Source organism: Zonotrichia albicollis, chromosome 9 (assembly GCF_047830755.1).
Source record: "Zonotrichia albicollis isolate bZonAlb1 chromosome 9, bZonAlb1.hap1, whole genome shotgun sequence".
In the NCBI taxonomy this organism is placed as follows: Eukaryota; Metazoa; Chordata; class Aves; order Passeriformes; family Passerellidae; genus Zonotrichia; species Zonotrichia albicollis.
In genome coordinates, this window is record NC_133827.1 from 21,901,150 (window position 1) to 21,918,276 (window position 17,127).

At 48.9% G+C, this 17,127-nt stretch overlaps 1 long non-coding RNA gene across 5 annotated transcripts; it reads left to right on the plus strand.

The window, feature by feature from the left end:
• Positions 1-1,149: 1,149 nt before the first annotated feature.
• LOC113459590 (uncharacterized) lies at positions 1,150-14,758 on the plus strand. Of its 5 annotated transcripts, none has more exons than XR_003380984.2 (4): positions 1,150-8,396; positions 10,557-10,657; positions 10,809-10,916; positions 11,983-14,758. It is a non-coding gene; the product is annotated as an uncharacterized LOC113459590 (long non-coding RNA). The 5 variants fall into 5 exon arrangements; XR_012581593.1 differs by having other exon boundaries at positions 1,150-6,573; XR_012581591.1 differs by having other exon boundaries at positions 1,150-10,657.
• Positions 14,759-17,127: the final 2,369 nt, after the last annotated feature.

Genomic DNA, 17,127 nt, shown 5'->3' on the forward strand with positions numbered 1-17,127 from the left:
AAGAGATGAGTAGCTGGTAATTATTGAAATATAAGGATGAGATTAATTCAAAGGAAACAAACTATGAAAACAATTGGAGCCGAGTGAAAAGCAAAACCCAGATTAGAATTTGCTTGTGGTTTGTTGTCTGTCTGCTTTCTTTCCTCCTCCCCACCCATTGTCACAGTGCAAGGCAATGGGATTTGCACACTTGAGGTGTAATAGCATTACTGCATTAATTAAAATTTTCATTTCACGTCCAGATTGTTTACTTATCTGCTGGAAACATATGTCGGGAGAAGTTGAGATTCTGGATTCTGCTCCGCTGCCCAAGGTGCAGCGCAGTACAGGGGGGGAGAGGATGACTTCAGATTTTTTTTTCATTGCATCCTCCAGCCTTATCTCTCCGCTGTAAATTATAAGGAGACTCCATTGAACTGAATATGAAGATTATATTTGCGAGCGGCGCGTCCTGGAGCGGCCCCGGTCCCACTTTGAAATGAAACAAGCCTTGCGGACCCCGAGCCCCCCTTGTCCTTCCTCCCCGCGCTCTCGCAGCCCCCCGGGAGTGGGGGGCGTCCACACGGGACCCCCCGATCCCGGCGGGCTCCCGAGGGAAGGGAATAAAGCAGGGAGGGAGGGAAGGAGGGAGCTCCGCGCTGCTCCCCGCTGCCCCGCCGGCCCCTCGCTCCCTCCCGGGAAGCTGCGGGCACAACCGCGATGCTCCCCCGCCTCCCAAAAGCTGTCCTTCCCCCCAAAACCACCCCCGGGCAGGGCGAGCAGCCCCCGTGGCTGCCGCTGGGACAGCGGCGGGGTCGCGCCGTCGGTGCGGGCTCTGCTCGGCTCCGGCGGGGCGAGGGATGCTCGGGCGCCCGCAGCGCTCGGTGGGAAGCGTCTGTTTGTCTGTTGCCCCCCGCTTTTTATCCTCTTTTTTGGGGTGTTTTACTTCCCTATTTTCTGCCCCTTTTTTATTTTATTTATTTTATTTTTTTTTAAGAGACCCCTGAGAAGGCAGCGAGGTGCCGTCCTCTCCGCCGGGTCTATCTGTAATTGAATCTAGGTCAGTTATTCTAAAGCATGGGAGAGGCTGATTCCCTCTTTCCGACATCAGCCCGGAATTTGGGAGGCGGGGGGGGTGGGGGAGAAAGGAGGAGAGGGGGGTCTTGCAATTTCATTTAAAATGTAATGGTGGATGAACCGATAAGCAAATAGGGGGAAAAAAAGGCTCTGCTTAAAAGAAAAAAAAAAAAAAAGGCATGCTTTTAATATGCTTCCAGATGGGGGGAAAATGATTTACATGGGAGTTTATTTCCTCTTTGCTGATATGAAAGAATTACAGATACAAAACCCACTGATCTATAGAATAAAAAAAAAAAGAAAAGAAATGTTATTTTCCTGTAAAGGTATCAGTTCATTTATATTCATTTAACCATCCATCCATCAATTCACTTTCTCACTCCCTGCACATTCTCTCTGCCTCTGGTAAACCTACCCCACCAATATACTTTTCTGGAATATACAATGAAGTTTCCTTAAAAAAAAGAAATTATATGAGATTCAGCTGAAGTAGGTAAAGTGAAGTTTCCCTTCTCCTCCTCTCCCCAGCTCCTCTTTTATGTTCCAGACTTTGAGTAATTAGCAATGTGAAAAAAGAAAATGGTTTAGGTGGGAAAAAAAATGTCTATCTATATCTATAAATAATATATGCAGTATAGGTGTTAGAGATGTGTCTATATGTATATATACAATATATAGAGAGCAGGTTTTGTGTGCTCAACATGTATGTGCTGCATCCCTGTGCTTGTGTGATACCAACAGTTCATTCTCTGCCTCTGAAATAAAACACACAGATACTGTACAGCTATTTACAGCATTCATATATCCATGGCCCCAGATTTAACCACCCACCCAGCCTGCGTATGCTGCAGATATGCACGATATATGTGATACCCGAGCACTGAATTGGAGCAGAATATCTGGGTTTAAATAGAAAATATTTCCCTAAATTGCCAGCACGTGTCCTTTGGGAGGGCTGGGGTGCCTGTGGTGCCCATATTTTGGTGCTCCCTGGCACAAAGCACAGGGCACAGCTCAGCCCGGCGGCCTCTGACCTCCCAAACCCGAAGGCCACCAAAGCTGGATTTGTTTGCATTTTGAATGGTACCTGGAGCTGAGATCCAAATTCCCTTGCAGGAGAGCGGCCAGAGAGCAAACCTAAACCTCTCCCCTGACACCTCCAAGTGCCAAACCAGCCCCACCTGGCTGAGCTCTTCCCGTGGCTCTGCCTGGCGTGAGGTGGGGACAGGCGTGACCTCCTTCTCCCTGTGCTACAGCCCTTCCTCACAGGAATGGCTCCAGGGAGGAAGAGCTGTCCCTTCCTCACAGGAATGGCTCCAGGAGAAAGAGCCTTGTGCCCAAAGACAGAGGCTGCCAAACCATCCGTCATTTCCTGGACACCTTCGCCGATGCCGGGAGTGGAGGGATGCGGAAAAACTTATTTTTCTGCTTTAAATGCAGCGGCAAGAGCTATGTAAGAAGTTGCTTTTTTTTCTTGTTAAAAGCAGGTAAATAGAGAGACAGACAGATTTGGAAATGCCTCGCTATATACAGATAAAAATATACGTCTTTATCTCCAGCCAGATACGGATATAGATCCACACAGAATTTTCCTGGCGGTGGCTCTTAAAGAGCTCCAAGCTGGTCCTTGTGGGGTCTTCACCAGCCTTTCCCAAAACTCCCTGTGTAAATACAGGCACCAGGCAATGCCCCCCAGGTCAAGGAGGCTGGTGGGTGCCTGCCCGGCACAGAGCCCACGCTGCACGTCAAAGGCTGGAGTTCCCCGCTCCGTGTTGGAAGTGACACCTGCAGATGTTCCCCTGCCTCGTGTTTGCAACCCAGACCTGAACAAATACATAATCACATCACATAGCATAATTAATAGTGCTATCACCATGAAGGACTCTTAAAGGGAAGGCTGTTGAAAGAGAGTTCCTGAAGATAATCCTTTTAAAAGGTTTCCTTAAAATGCAACCACTAGTGGGAATAAGGCAGGTTTAGTTCCAACATCTTAATACCTCTGCAGAGCAGAGTTTTAGATCTTGTAAATGTCTTTCCTTTAATAGCGGCTTGACTTTTGATTTGGGACTTGCACTTTTTGGAGGATCTCGCTGCTGTTGTGGTTCTCAAGAGAGAAGGTCCTTGAGGAGGCCCAGCCTGGCTCAGTTGATCTGTCAGGGACTGATAACCTCCTTCCTGCTGGAATTCCAACGTGGTCCCATCCAGTTTGGGCTGGTGTCCTGCGCTTGTGCCTAATGATCCATTTGAACAATTTTCAGGTGCTGCTTAATTTGTTTTTTTCTCCTTCTGGATGACACCCCAGCTCCTGGGCATGGGGTTCAGCTGCTCCCCAGCTCTTTCCTTAGCTCTGTCTCCTGACTCCTCCACTGTGCTCAGAGTATTCCTGCGTGGTGTTGGTGAGTAAATCACTTTATTTTGGCTTTCCCAAATGATGTCTGTGTGAAATGAACAGAGCTACACAGTGATCTGCATGTCCAGGGGATAAATGTGCACCTGAGTGAGCTCTGCTCCCTCAACCCTTCTTCCTCAGCCTCCCATCCCAGGAACTCTTCCCATGGTTATTTGGCATCCTCTCATTTCTCAGGTTTTGCATGGAGAGGGCAAAGCTTGAGGAACTGGGACCACCTGGTGGAGCAGACCCCTGGTAGGAGACCCTGGGAGCAGCCAGGTCCTGCCTTTTGCTGTCACTGCTTTGCTGGAGCTCCGAGCCAGGATCCAGCCTCCTGGTTTTCAGCAGGAAAAGTTTAGATTTGTGAAAATGCTGTCAAATTGGCATGGAAATAATTGAGGGCCTCTGGAGTAAAGGGATGATGGGCACCTCCTCCAAAGAGCAATAACTAAAAATCCAAAATAAAAATGAAATTCAGTTAAATCAGATACTTTTACTTTGTCTTACAGCTGTGGACAGTCCTTTAGACTACCCCAGTGTGAATTTCTGGGTCGGTGGCAGGTTTGGTGTCCAATCTCTCTAACCCCACAAGGGTTTTGGAAAACCAGGGATCTCCATTCCCAGGGAAATGAGGACTCAGCTGTTGTATTGTGGTGCTGTGTGTAGGGAATGGCATTTTGCAGGCAACAGGAGATCTTTGCTGTGCCCTGGCTGTTGTCCCCTCTCTCGGAGGGTGGCACTGCTGCTGTTTGCCCAGCCTGGTCAGAGGTGGTGCCACCAGAGCTCAGCCCCTCCCTGCGAGTGACAATGGTGAAACATTTTGGGAGTCCCTGGAGAGCAGGGTCGGCTCGCTGGTGGCTCAAATATTTTTGGTTCTTTTGGCTTTGAAATAAATGTGTGAGACAGAAAATGTGCTGCTGCCACTTGTCACCCGCCAGCACTGGGGATGGCACCAGTGGCACCGCTTGGCCAGCAGGGATGGGGAGGCTGAGGGGCTGCTATATCTGAGGTCACTGGGGTGGCACAGAAGGCCATGCCCATCCATGGTGTTGGCAAGGAGCTCAGGGCTCATATCCCCCATCAGGGATGCGCTCCATGGTGGTGGCCCCAGGGCCCACTGTCCCCCTCCCTGACAAAGCTTTGCAAACCAACACTCTGGTTTAAACCCTGCTCCTTGCTTGCCCAAGTTGTATTTTTCCTGGTTTATCTTTTGGCTGCAGCATCCAGGTATTTTTCCTTAGCAAGGTAAGAGCCCTTTGATTTAGAGTGTTTAATTGCTTCTAATTTCTCCAAATTTCCGTGTAGGCATTTTAATGTTTGCCTCCTTCCTTCCCTGTGAGCTATTAGCGTGAGTCGGTTTCTTTCCTGACATAGACAAGGGTTTTTCCCCTCTCCTCCTACTCCTTCCAGCCCTACTTACACGGGAATTCCCCCAGCAGGCACTGAAAGAAGAAAGGGAATTAGATCTTTATCAGAGCCTTACTTTCACCCAAGATTTCCTTAGATCAGGGAGTTAAATAGAGGCCAACAAATGCTTTCTCTCCTACCTAGAAATCACCCTCCTGCAGCCAAAAGCATTCCCTCTCCTCCTTTGGAGGCAAACCAGGAGCTGGTGTGACTGTGTGTCCTTCTTTCAGGCATACCATTGTCAGTCCCCTGTCATGGCTGGATTTCATGGGTTCTCTCTTTGCCCAACAAGTGCCAGGCAAAACAAGAACTACATTCTAGTAGAAAACAAAAAAAACTGTAGAAAAATAGAGAAAAAGAAAATTAAATCCCAGCGCTGCTTCGAATCCCTGCCAACTTTCCAGGCCTTCGCAACTCAGCCAAAAACAAGGCCACAAACCCATTTTTCCTCATTTGCAGGTCACCTTGAAGGGTAGATGAGAAGCTTTTTCAATAGCGTTTCTTTCAAGGGGATTTCAGTTAGAAAAGCAGCAATGATTGAAATTCCCTGTTTCCTTGCAGACCCTCAGGTTTTCCTGGAGGATATAAAAACACCCTGGCAACTCCCAATTGTGGATTCTCGCTCTGCTGCGGTGACATTGCCTGACTCGAGGGACTACAGAGGTTTGGCACAAACATGCTTTAACATAATTTTTTAATCACCTCTTGGCCTCCCAGCCCACACATTCCTCTTCAAATAGCAGCAGAACTGGAGGAGATGCCTACAGAAAAATGGGACAACATCCGCTTCCCACTCAAACGCAGCTCCTCCGTGGGCTCTCTGTGATGTCCTGGTGAAAAGCACCTTCCCAGCTCAGCAGACAAGCATCAAAAACCTTGGAAAGGAGGCGAAAATTAGAATAACGAGGAGAATGCCCTGATGCCTTCTCTCCTAGGGACAGGACTATGGCTACATGCTTAGTGGCATCACTGGCCTGTGCTGATTGTCCTCCTTCAGTGTGGAGCTGGATGGGGACAGGGCCCCACAGGTCCCTTCCCTTGCTGAGGCTTTGGGAACAGAAAGTGAAATTGTCCAGTTGATTTAGTTTAGTCCAAGTGCTTTTCCCAGCCTCAACTGATAAGTGAGGAGCAAATCTTCCTCTCCATGTGCACCCATGCATATGGATAGACACAGACACACACACATACGTGTGTATATAAATAAATCTCTTTAAATTTAAATAGATTTATGCCCAAGGACAGGAGGGTGGGTATGAGGTCATTACAGAGAAAGAAGGTGTAACACATCCATATGTTCTGTTGTGGGGATTAAATCTATAGCAGGTTGTATGCAGTGCTAATACTCCTATTAATTTCTATTTTTCATTGTTGTTTGCACATTTGTCAGGCTCCGATGAAGGGATAATGAAGCGAGTGGATGTTAACTGCAAATTAATCAGCCCTGTCTTGGAGTGTAACACAGGTTCCTGTTTGCTTCTCCTCTTCACCCAGGGACAATAACACACTTTCTGCATCCCCACCAGGAAAATCTCTTGGATGCTGTGACAGAGCAGAGAAAGGAAGAAAGAAAAAAGAAGAATGAGAGACGCTCTGGCTGAGAAAACTTCTAATTCTTCTTGAAATTGTCAAGTTTCTTTGAGCCGTAAGAAAGCTGAGGAAGCTGAGATCGTGCTAATTTTGCAAGAGGAGCTTGTTGGAAATGCTGTGCTGGCCATGGGCAGGTTGGACTTATTGTTTTCTTTAACTCCTGAAGTGTCAGATCCTTTTGAGAGTTTATTTTTTTAACTGGGATGTGTTTCTGCCCGTGGCAGGGGATTGGAATGAGATGACCTTTATGGTCCCTTCCAACCCAAGCCATTCTGTGAGTCCCTGACTCTGATTAACTGCTGCTGTGCATGAAGGATGGATGTATTCACAAATATTGGGGCTTTTTTATTGCAAATTGTCTTGCTTTAGTTTGGAGCTTGGTGTCTGTGAGCCTGGTCTGCTTGTGGTGTCTGGTGTGAGGCATGAAGTTCCCTGGTGCTGGAATCCCAATTCTCCAGGTCTTTTGGGAAAGATGGGAGTGGAAACTGAGGCAGAGCCAGTCCCCAGCCCCAGGAATGCATCCCTTCATGGATATACACTCAGGGTACCCTGTCAGCAGCCCTTGGTGCTTTGAGCTTTTTGCAGTTTGGACTTGGAGCCAGGCAAAGGTGGGAATTTCTGCCTGGGTGTTGCGTTTGTGATGAATTTAATTCGGTTCTGTGCAGAGAGTGGAGTTTAACTGCCTGGCCTCATTTTGTGCTCAAGGAAGGAAGCAAGTGCAGATTTTGGATTGATCATTAATTGCTCACCCTCGTGATGATTACTTGGTGCTGGTTCTGGCACAAACCTAGATTTCCTTCTGGAAAACTTCCTTCCCCTTCCCCACATCTCAGGATGCAGCTCCTTGCAGCCGAGTCCATCCCTGCTGTGGCAGCCTGGGAGCCTCCTGTTCCCTGCAGCAGCACCAGCACCAAGACCTGATCCTCATTTCTTGGATATTAATGTCCCACCCTGCCCAGCTCCCAGGGTGCTGGGATGGCATCCATAGATCATTTACCTTTCCAGGGAAGGAAATACTTGGTCAGACCGAAATCACCATCGATAAATTCATGTAGCTGTAGCAGCTCTCCTCCTGTTCAGGGCACACACTAGCCCCAGTAAGTGGGTGTGTGCCTCATAAATACAGAAAACTTTCTGTGCTCCTAAAGATGGGCATTTCATCGATAAATTCATACTGCCCAGGGCAAGTGGCACTCCAGGCCCATCTCCAGAATAATTAGGGAATGCTGCAAGATTGAAATGTGTTGCTGTTTATTGGAGAAGAGGCATTGTAGATGATTTGGGCATTCCTAAAAGGGATTTCTCACAGCCTTTGTCCCTTCCTTTTATCACCTTCCTTGTTCCAGTCCTTGGCACAATCCTCTTTCTTTTATTCATCAAACACTTGATCAATTGATCAATTAATCACCTGGTTGACCCAGATTTTTTACGTATCTGCCCCAACTTTTTTTTTTTGTCTTTCCAACCTAGATTTGTCACCAGTCTTTCCCTTTTGAAATGCAAGGTTTTGATAACAAGGTGTTCCCCCACTATACCCCATCATTGTCTTTCCACATATCTCCCAGGATATTGTCTTTCCTGTGATCTCTGTGCTTTATTTGGAGGCACTGTGTGACAGCTTTCTGCAAAGCTTTCCTGGAAAAGCAGCCAAACCTCACAGTTTACCCTGTGTTTGGGTCAGAAAATCTGTTTAGGCTCCATCCTCTGCACTTGGCTCATCGAGATTAAATCCAGAATTTTCTCATTGTCTCTTCCCCTCTTTTTCTTCCCTTCTTCCCTATGTCTTTCTCCTCCCGATGAGTGCAGAGAACACATTTTCTCACAAATGCTTAACTCTGCGGATTTCAAAAGGGATGGATTTTGTTCCTCATCCACCATCTCCACTCTGGGCTCTCCAAGCTGAAACATCTCCATTCATTTTGCGGGCCACGGGAAAAACAAAGTGGTGGAGAGGGATGTAAGTATCCTGGAATTCTCTTCTCTGGTGGCACAGTGTTGACCCGTGGCCACTTCTGGGGCTCTTGCATAATACTTTAAGCCTTGTATTTCTTTTATTTTGTGCCCAACCCAAGAATTCAGTTTTTAATAAGAAATCCCAGAAGTGCCTGTGAAGGATCCAGGCTCCTGCGCGTCACTGGCGCGGCGCAGACGTGGGAGCTCCCACCAGCTCCCGTGGTCCCATGGTCTCCATCTCCTGGGATTAATGAGGGTCCAGAGTAGTCCTTGCCTTCTCCTCCTGCAGAAGCGTGCAGTGGAACTCAGAACTGCCTCTGCCTCTTCAGGCATCTTCTCCACGGCATCACATGCGCGCGGATGCTGCTTGGAGAGCCTTGGAGAAGTAGGAGAAAGGCGAGGCAAGGATCTGCTTTCCTGGCCTTGCTGTCCCCGTGGCTGGAGGAGCAGCAGGTTTTGGGTGCAGCTTACCCAGCCCAAAGTCTTGAGAAAGTCACCTGTTAAACCTGACTCCAGCTGTTTGTCCTCTGATGGTCTTGCACAAGTCCACGTCCTTGTGGGCTTTCAAGAGCTTGCCCAGAGAAACTGTGGCAGCTCCATCCTTGGAAATGTTCCAGGCTGGGTTGGACAGGGCTTGGAGCAACCTGGGATAGTGGAAAATGTCCCTGCTCATGGCAGGGGTGGAGTGAAATACTCACTGAGCTCCCTTCCACCCCAAGCCACTCATTGATCCAAACAGCAGAGACCTGTCTCTCCCCCCACGCCAGGGCTGGGATTTAAATGTTCTGTGCAAACTTCACTGGAGTTTAGGATACTAAATCACACAGACTTGTCTAAAAATAAAATACAGGCTCTGAAACGTCTCCAAGCAGTTAAGTTCATTTTTTGTGGCCAGATGTGAGATATTTCCAAATGGAATCAGGAGTGAAGGAAGCAGCCGGGCACATTTTAATTCTAATTTTTCCTATATATCAAGCGTTAAATTAACAAGTGAGGGAGAACCCTCCTGAAGAGCTATCTGTGGTTTAGACAGGCATATCAGAATAAAATTACTCTGGGCTTGCCTGTGGTTTGTCTGGAGCTGCACCAGTAAAGAGCAAAATTGCGCTGCTCTTTGAGGCTCCGGGGTTGGTGCTGTGGATCCTCCCTTCTGACCACACCTGGGTTCCTTGCTGGTGCTAGGGAACCATTCCTTGGAGATGGTTTTCACCCAGGCAGGGGGCAGAGCTCCTCAGAAGGTGAAAAAAGGGGTGGAGGGCTCAGAAGAGAGACGTTTTATTTGTAATCATGAGGGTGGATGGCTCAAATAACAGAAGATTAGAGGATCACAGATTGGTTTGGGTTGGGGGGGACCTTAAAGCCCATCCATTCCCATTCCCTGCCACGGGCAGGGACACCTTCCACTATCCCAGGTGTTCCAAGCCTTGTCCAACCTGGCCTTGGTCACTGCCAGGGATGAGGCAGCCACAGCTGCTCTGGGCACCCTGTGCCAGGGCCTCTCCTCCCTCACAGGGAACAAATTCTTGTGTCTCTCTGACTGAAATTTCCCCTCTTTCAGTTTGATCCATCCCTCCTTGTCCTGTGACTCCAGTTCCTGATGAAGAATCCCTCTTCAGGTTCCTCCTAGTCCCTTCAGATTCTGGAGGGTGCTGTGAGGTCTCCGCACCTTTTCTCTAGACCGAACAGCCCCAGTGCTTGTTGTTTATCACCAATGTTAGATGGAGAGTGTATTTTGCTAAGAGAACAGATCAGCATTTTCTGATCTTCCCAGGAAATATTTGGCACTCAAAGGGGTGGTTTCTGCTTCTGAATGATCATTGCAACACACAAATTATTTCAGTATCATCCCACAGATTTAACTTTTCTTGTCTGTAGTGAGAATGAAGATTGCTGTCACTGACCTCAACTTGGAGTAATTCAGTTTAATATCAGAATGGTCTTCAAAATATTTTATTTGCTGCATGGTATTTAATTTGCTTTAGTGAGGTTTTTGGAGTCATTCACACCAACTCAGGTCACATCTGGGTGCGGCACAGCTGGACCACCCTCATGCACCTCAAATTCTCCTGGCCCTGACTAAAATAGTTGGGATTGACTTTCTCCAAAGCTCAGTTATGAAATGCTTCAGTGCACTGAACATGATTCTTTTTTTCCTCATTCTCAGTCCCAAGAGGACTGACTCCAGGTATCCCCACTCCATGAAATATTGTCTCTGCAGCCAGGGAAAGCAATCTCCTGAGGATGAACCTTGAAGCACAGGAACAGGTGATTTCTCAGCAACCTTTTGATATTGTCACACCTTCAGTCTTTTGGGGATTTATGGACTTTGCCAATACATGGGACTGACTCTGGACACTGAATGCCTAATTTTCTCCAAATTTACAATTATTCCCTTGGCACTTTTTGTGTCCTATAGCTGTGTGAGCAGTGTCATTATTCCCATTTCATGGATGGAAGGCTTGTGCTGCACAGAGATTCCTGGGAAGTGTTCTGCATTGTGACTTCTCCCTGCAACGCCAGTTTGGTGAGGAATGTGTGTTTCCTGATGGTTTTACCTTTTACTTCTCCTTGTTTTCTAGGTCTGGCTCCCTCAGGGTGGGTGTTTCAGAGATGTGACCCTTTTTCCCCTAGAGCAGAAGCAGGAAGAAGCAGTAGGAAGCTCCCCTTTTTTCAAGTCAGTGTATTTGGCCACAGTGATGGACCCTGAGGTTGTCCACATCCTTCCAGGAGTATTTCCAGGTGTCAAAATCCTGGCTCACTCTTTAGGAGGTGCCAGCTCATATTTAATATCCCCACAGAACTCTGAGTGGCCACGTGGACCTGGAGCTCAGGAGATCTTCCCCAGCCCACCAGACCTTCCTTGACTTCATTTATTCTTTGCTCACAGTTGCTTATGACTGAAAACATCACATAAGGAAAATGTCATCATTTTGACGTGGGGAAAACCACCCAGATTTTAATGGAAAATTTTCAAATTTCTATCAGTTTTAAAGAAGCAGCACTGCACATTTTTTATGGAGGTGTGTTGGGGCTGCCAGCTGCATTCCCCTAGGGAGGCTGCAGGGTTAAGGGGGAAGAAGCAACACAAGCCCCATCTTCTGGATCAATTAAAAGCTGAAACTAAAAACTAACCCAGCAAGAGGCGTGAGGGCACAGTGGTGCAAAAGGCAACCTTGCATTCCAAAGGTTGTTTTCCAGCCTATTCCTCCAAACCCCAACCCACTGGATGGTGTCCTACCAGTCCTTGTGTTCCTCTTTCTTCCCAGTAGGCTTACTCATATGCCCGAAGTGGCAGCAGCAGAAATTTTAGATTCCCTATCCCACTTTTTCCTGGCTATGGAGTTGATCCCTGACACATGTTAGGCTACAACAGCCCTGTATTTGCTGCAATACTGGGAAAGAGCAGCAGGAATCACAGCACTCCTGCTGAGGATGTTACAGATCCTGATCAGGGTTGCCAAAAAATTCCTGCCAGCGCAAATACTGAGTTTTACCCAGGCATCATCACTGACTGCCTCCATACCAACCCTGTGGACACATTTATGGCTGGTGTTAGGATGGTATTTTTAATCTCTTCCATGTTTTCCCAGGTCCTTGAGGCACCAGGAGATGACAGAGCTGCAGAGTCCCTTGAAAGAGCCATGGAAGCATGATGCAAACAGCCTCCTCTTCCTGCCTTTGGGAGTGCTCAGGCCTCAGGTGGATTTGTGTCCTCAGGGAGGTTCTGGCTCAGGGGAAGCATTGGAGGTACTTGGTTGGTTGTCTTGTACAGCTGTATTGCTGCACACTGACCTGTTGCTCCGTGCAAGCTGCTTCACACCAGCAACAGAGCAGTATGACATGGAATTGCTAATTTTTTTTGTCCATAAGACATGGAATTGCTATTTTTTGTCCCATCTCACACCTTTGCAGACTCCCAGAGCTCCCATTTGGACTCCAGAGTCCCACCAAGACCATGACAGAAATATTTAGGTGCTTTTCTAAAGCTGGGTTTAATAGTGTAAATGCTCTTTAATGCACAGCATTACAGACTGTCCCTTTCTCTCCCTTATGGAATGGCCTTCTGGAGGGATGGAATTCCAGCTCCCACCTCACCACACCACTATTGACAGGCATGGTTGGTACATTATTTAGGTAATTTGGCACTTGCCATATGGGAACCACCTGGACACCTGGCTGAACAAGTGCTTTATTAAGCTATACTATATAACATACTATACAAAACTATACTAAAGAAAAACCCCTGACCCTTACCAGACAGTCACAACACAGCTTTGACCTAATTGGTCCATCAATCCAAGCAACCATCACCAGAGTCCAATTAACAAATCCCTTCTTTGGTAAACACTCCCCAGAACACATTCCACATGTGCCAAACAACAGGAGCAGCAAGTAGAGATAAGAATTGTTTTCTCTTCTCTCTCTGAGCTTTCTCACTGCCTTCCCCAGGAAAAATCCTGGGAGAGTTATGTTTCCTTCTGTTCAGAGAATGTGAATCACAGTGTGGTTCCTACAGCCTTTGGCTGTCCCAGCACACAACTCCAGCGGGAAGGAAGCTCAGCTGAAGGTGCTCTGTGACAGCCTCCGAGGGGATGTGGTCTGAGGCTCCTCCTGCTCTCAGAGGGCACTGGCAGCACTTGTGGAAAAGGAAAAACCTGCAGAGCCTGTGTGAGGTGAGGGATTCATTCCCACTGCTCCAGGAAGCTCATCTAGGGAAGATTTCCTGCAGTATTGTAGGAGCCATAATGGGTCTTACAATAAAGCCAATGACTGTGCCTCTGTAGGAAGCCCAGGTGAGGAAGGCCGAGCTCCATGAGCACTCATCTTCCTCAGTGCTGCTGTCTGCACCAATTGCACTGCCTGCTGTGCTGAGGAGGCTCCTGGAGAGGCTCAATTAGGAGGCAGCAGCTGACGAGCTGCAGTGTGGGGACCTCAGGGAACCTTTCCCAGATTGGTGACAAGAGCCAGCCCTTGTGCCACTCTTGTCGCCTGCTGGTGTCAGAGTGCTCTGTGGAGTGCTGCTGCCCTTGCACAGATGAGCAAAGAGGGCTGTCTGCAGGGCCAGAGGTGGAGACGGGTTTGTGTGTCCTGGAGCAGGATCCCTGCCCTCTGCCTTTCCACAGGAGAGAGGGACAATTCCTGGCTGGAAAACAGCACAGCACCCCCAGCCCCTGAGGCCCAAAAGGCAGAGGTGAGTAAGATATGGGAATAACCTCCTGGAGGGATTTCAACACCCCTGCTGTCCCTGGGGACACTGACAGCACCTCCATCAATTCTCCTGGGAGCTGTCCACCCCTTTGCCTTCACTCCATCAGTTCTCTGGGAAATTCCCCATCTCCCACCTGTTTTCTGCTTCTCTTTGCAGTGAGGGGCTGCAGCTCCTTCCAGCACAGGACCTCCACCTGGGCATGGCTGCTCTGCTTCCCTGCTGGGATTCAGCAGCACTTTTCCAGCTCCATGGATCATTTATCCCAGATCTCCACCCTTCCAGAAGTACTGGAAGCTCTGCTGCTGTCTCCCAGGGGGTTCTCTTGGGGTCCTGGCTCTCTCAAAAACCAGAAGAGGTGGCCCATGGCAGATGGACTCCACCTGTCCTGCCAAGGCCAGCAGCTTCTGGGTGTTGGTAGCCTGAGGATGCCTTGTCCAAGTGGAAAGTGTCTTCTGCATTCAGGAGCTGCAAGATATAAACTCCAAAGCAGGAATTGTGGTTCAGTGTAAATCAACCCTGCTGCTGTTCTGTATCTGTCTGTTCTCCTGTCACACAATGTCTGTGCTTTTCTGCTTCCAGTGTGGTGCTGCAGAGGTTCCAGTTGAAGCTCAGAGCACATGAATTCCAAAAGCTGTCCCAGGGAAAGCTCCTGTGAACTCCTGGAGAGGGGGTCAGAGAGGACACAGCAGATTCTGGATGTCACAAGAGCAGCAGAGAAGCAGAACATCCCCTCAGGGTGTCTGTGGCTGTGCCCCTCTGAAGTGACAGTGCTGGTGCTGTGCCTGCCACCAAACTTCACCAGCCTGGGCATCCAGGCACCAAAAATTTCTGCAGCACCAAAGTCACCCAAAGCCCTGCAGGGGTTTTGAGAGAGGCTGCTGATAGGGAGATTTCTGCCTGATGGGAGACAGAACAGTGATTTCATGGCTTTTTTGGGGCTCTGTGGTGTCTTGTAATGAGAAGATGCTCACAATTCTTGCCTGTTCTCTCAGCTTGCAGCATGGGGGGATGGAGGCTGGGGGAAAACTGATGGGAAAATGTTTGCAAGCCTAACTACAGAGTGAGGCCTCTCTGATGGAGGATTTAATCTGCAGGACATGGTTATCTCTGCTAGGTCTTCTGTATCTTAGCTACTCAATAAATGATTGCTAAAGTAATTCAGCATTCTCCTCTCAATCAGAAAACACAGCCCTGTGTCAACTACCCAATCACGCTCTCATTCAGCAAACAGAACCTAGGCAGGGCAGGCCCATGGGTGAGGAAACTCTCAAAACACGCCTGAAATGCAGGCCTGGAGCTTGAAAAGGAGATGGGAACACTCTGTGGGCCAGAGCTTGTGGGAATGAGGTAAGGAAGAACTGCAGAAAGCCATCCACAGGGAAATTACACCAGAATTGCTTAGGATGGCAGCCAGGTGTTGCAATGCTCAGCTATGCCATGAAACATTTCCCTAACTTGACACTGCCGAAAAAATCCTGGTTTTCTGTCTCTCCGTGCCCCGGGGCACCTCCTTGTGCCCTGCATTCTGCCTGTGAAGCACCAATATTCACGGAAGAGCTTCCCTTCAGCACTGACACTCAGCACCCTCCACCAAGGCACACTGGTCTTTCCATTGTCTCCATCCCTCTTCTGGTGTCCCTCCTGTGATGGATCTCCGGGATCCTTCCCCTCCAGCCCTGTGTGTGCCTCCTCTGTGCTGCATTCCCAGTAATCCCAGCCTGAAATTCCGGCTGTGTGGGGCTGTGCCCCCTCTCCAGTGGACGCAGCCCTGTGTTGTGATGCCCCTTTGAAAGATTTTTCCAGCCTCATTTTCTCTCAGAGGAGTGAGTTTGGGCACTGGAATTGGATGTCCCAGGCTGAGCTGCACTGTGTTCCCCTGGGATATGAGGGCAGCTTTGCCCCCTGCTCCCTGTGGGGTGAAACTCGTCCCCCTGTATGTAGCATTTCCACTCTGCCTCTTCAGCCCTGGGTCAGCTTTAATACAGTCTGTGAGAAAGGCTTAAAACAGCAAGGTTTGAGATTGAATTATGGTCTAATCTGCCACTAATAGAACCTGACCAGCTCCATTATTCACTGTCAAATCACTGCATTTGCTATTAAAACACAGTGTGAACTTCCCTAATTTCTGTCGGGTTAGGACCATATCCATCATCCTCGCCTGAACCGACACCAGGGTAGTGCAGATAACACAGACAAATTTAATGTGGTTAATTCACCTTAGGAAGCTTGCTCCAGTGGTGCTGGGGAGGGAGGGGCTGGGCAGTCCTAGGAGGGAAAGGATGGATGAGAGCAAGCTGCAGTTTGACATTGCAGGGGGTGATGAAATTGCACAGGGCCTCTTTAGGATGGGGAGGCCTGAGTGGCCCTGGTGCTCTGACAGCCTGAGCTAAAGCCATGCTCAGAGGGAAGGGCACAGAGGAGGGACCAGTTCCTGTTCTGGGCCAGCAGAAAGGGAGCAGAGACCATAGCCACAGTCCCCACATGGGCACTTATACCACCTTTGCTGCAGCTGGCCCAACTTAGGGCTGCAGCCTCTTTTTTGTGGGCTGTGACCACTTTAGAAATCAGCTCGTGCTGTCTCCCAGGTGATGCCATCCTTGGGAAGGCAGAGGTGGGATCAAACTCTTTGCCTCTCTCCCTGGCTGGCATCAAACATCCACATGGTGGGCAGATAGTCCTTCAGGGTGAATTGAACTGCTTGTTTGCAGCATCCTAAATTGACCCTGGAAGTCCTCAGCAGACACCTGGAGAGTCAAACAAGGGCTGCCTAGCCTGGCTCAGCTGTGACTCATACCAAGATTTTGGATCTTATTTGCAGAGGTGGAAAGCAAGACTGAATTTCAGGGGCCAGCCAAAAACCTTTGACAGAGAAATATTCCCAGTGCCCTGGGTTTCCACAGCCCCCTAAACACCTCCCAGAGGGTTTGGGAGGGTTGTGCACACAAGCACCAGGCTTGCACACATAGATGCACTTAATGTATGCTTCCCAAGGGAAGGTGAAGAAGGGAGCAGAGAGGAGAGGCCAGGAAGCTGTGGGATCATTCCTGACTGCCATCTCCAAAGGAGCTCTGGTAAGGTGTAAAAAAAAAAAAAACAAACCCAGAGTGCCAGAGGGTTCAAGGTGTCACAGGTCAAAGGTGCTGTCACAGATGTGTCCCCACAGTAATTAGGAACATGCTAGGAGCTTCCAAGTCTCATGGGACAGGAAGCAGCACATGCCAGCCCTCCTGTGTGTGTGCAGCTCAATCAATAGGGGATCACACACCATTGCACTGGGAAAGGATCTTCCTGAAACTGTGGGAAAGGCCCTGCTTGTCCTGTAGGAGCCAGGGCAGAGCCTCTGCTTAGAGCTGCCTCTCCTGTGCACCCTCAGGAAAGCCCAGGCCACCAGGGCCTGGAGGGCTACAGGACAAAGCTGCTGTGGTGGGGGGGGGATCTGTGCTCAGTTGTGCAGCTTCCAGTCCTGCAGGCACACACCTGAGGCTGCCTGAAGGGGAAACTGTGGAGGAAGGGATAGCACAGGGTC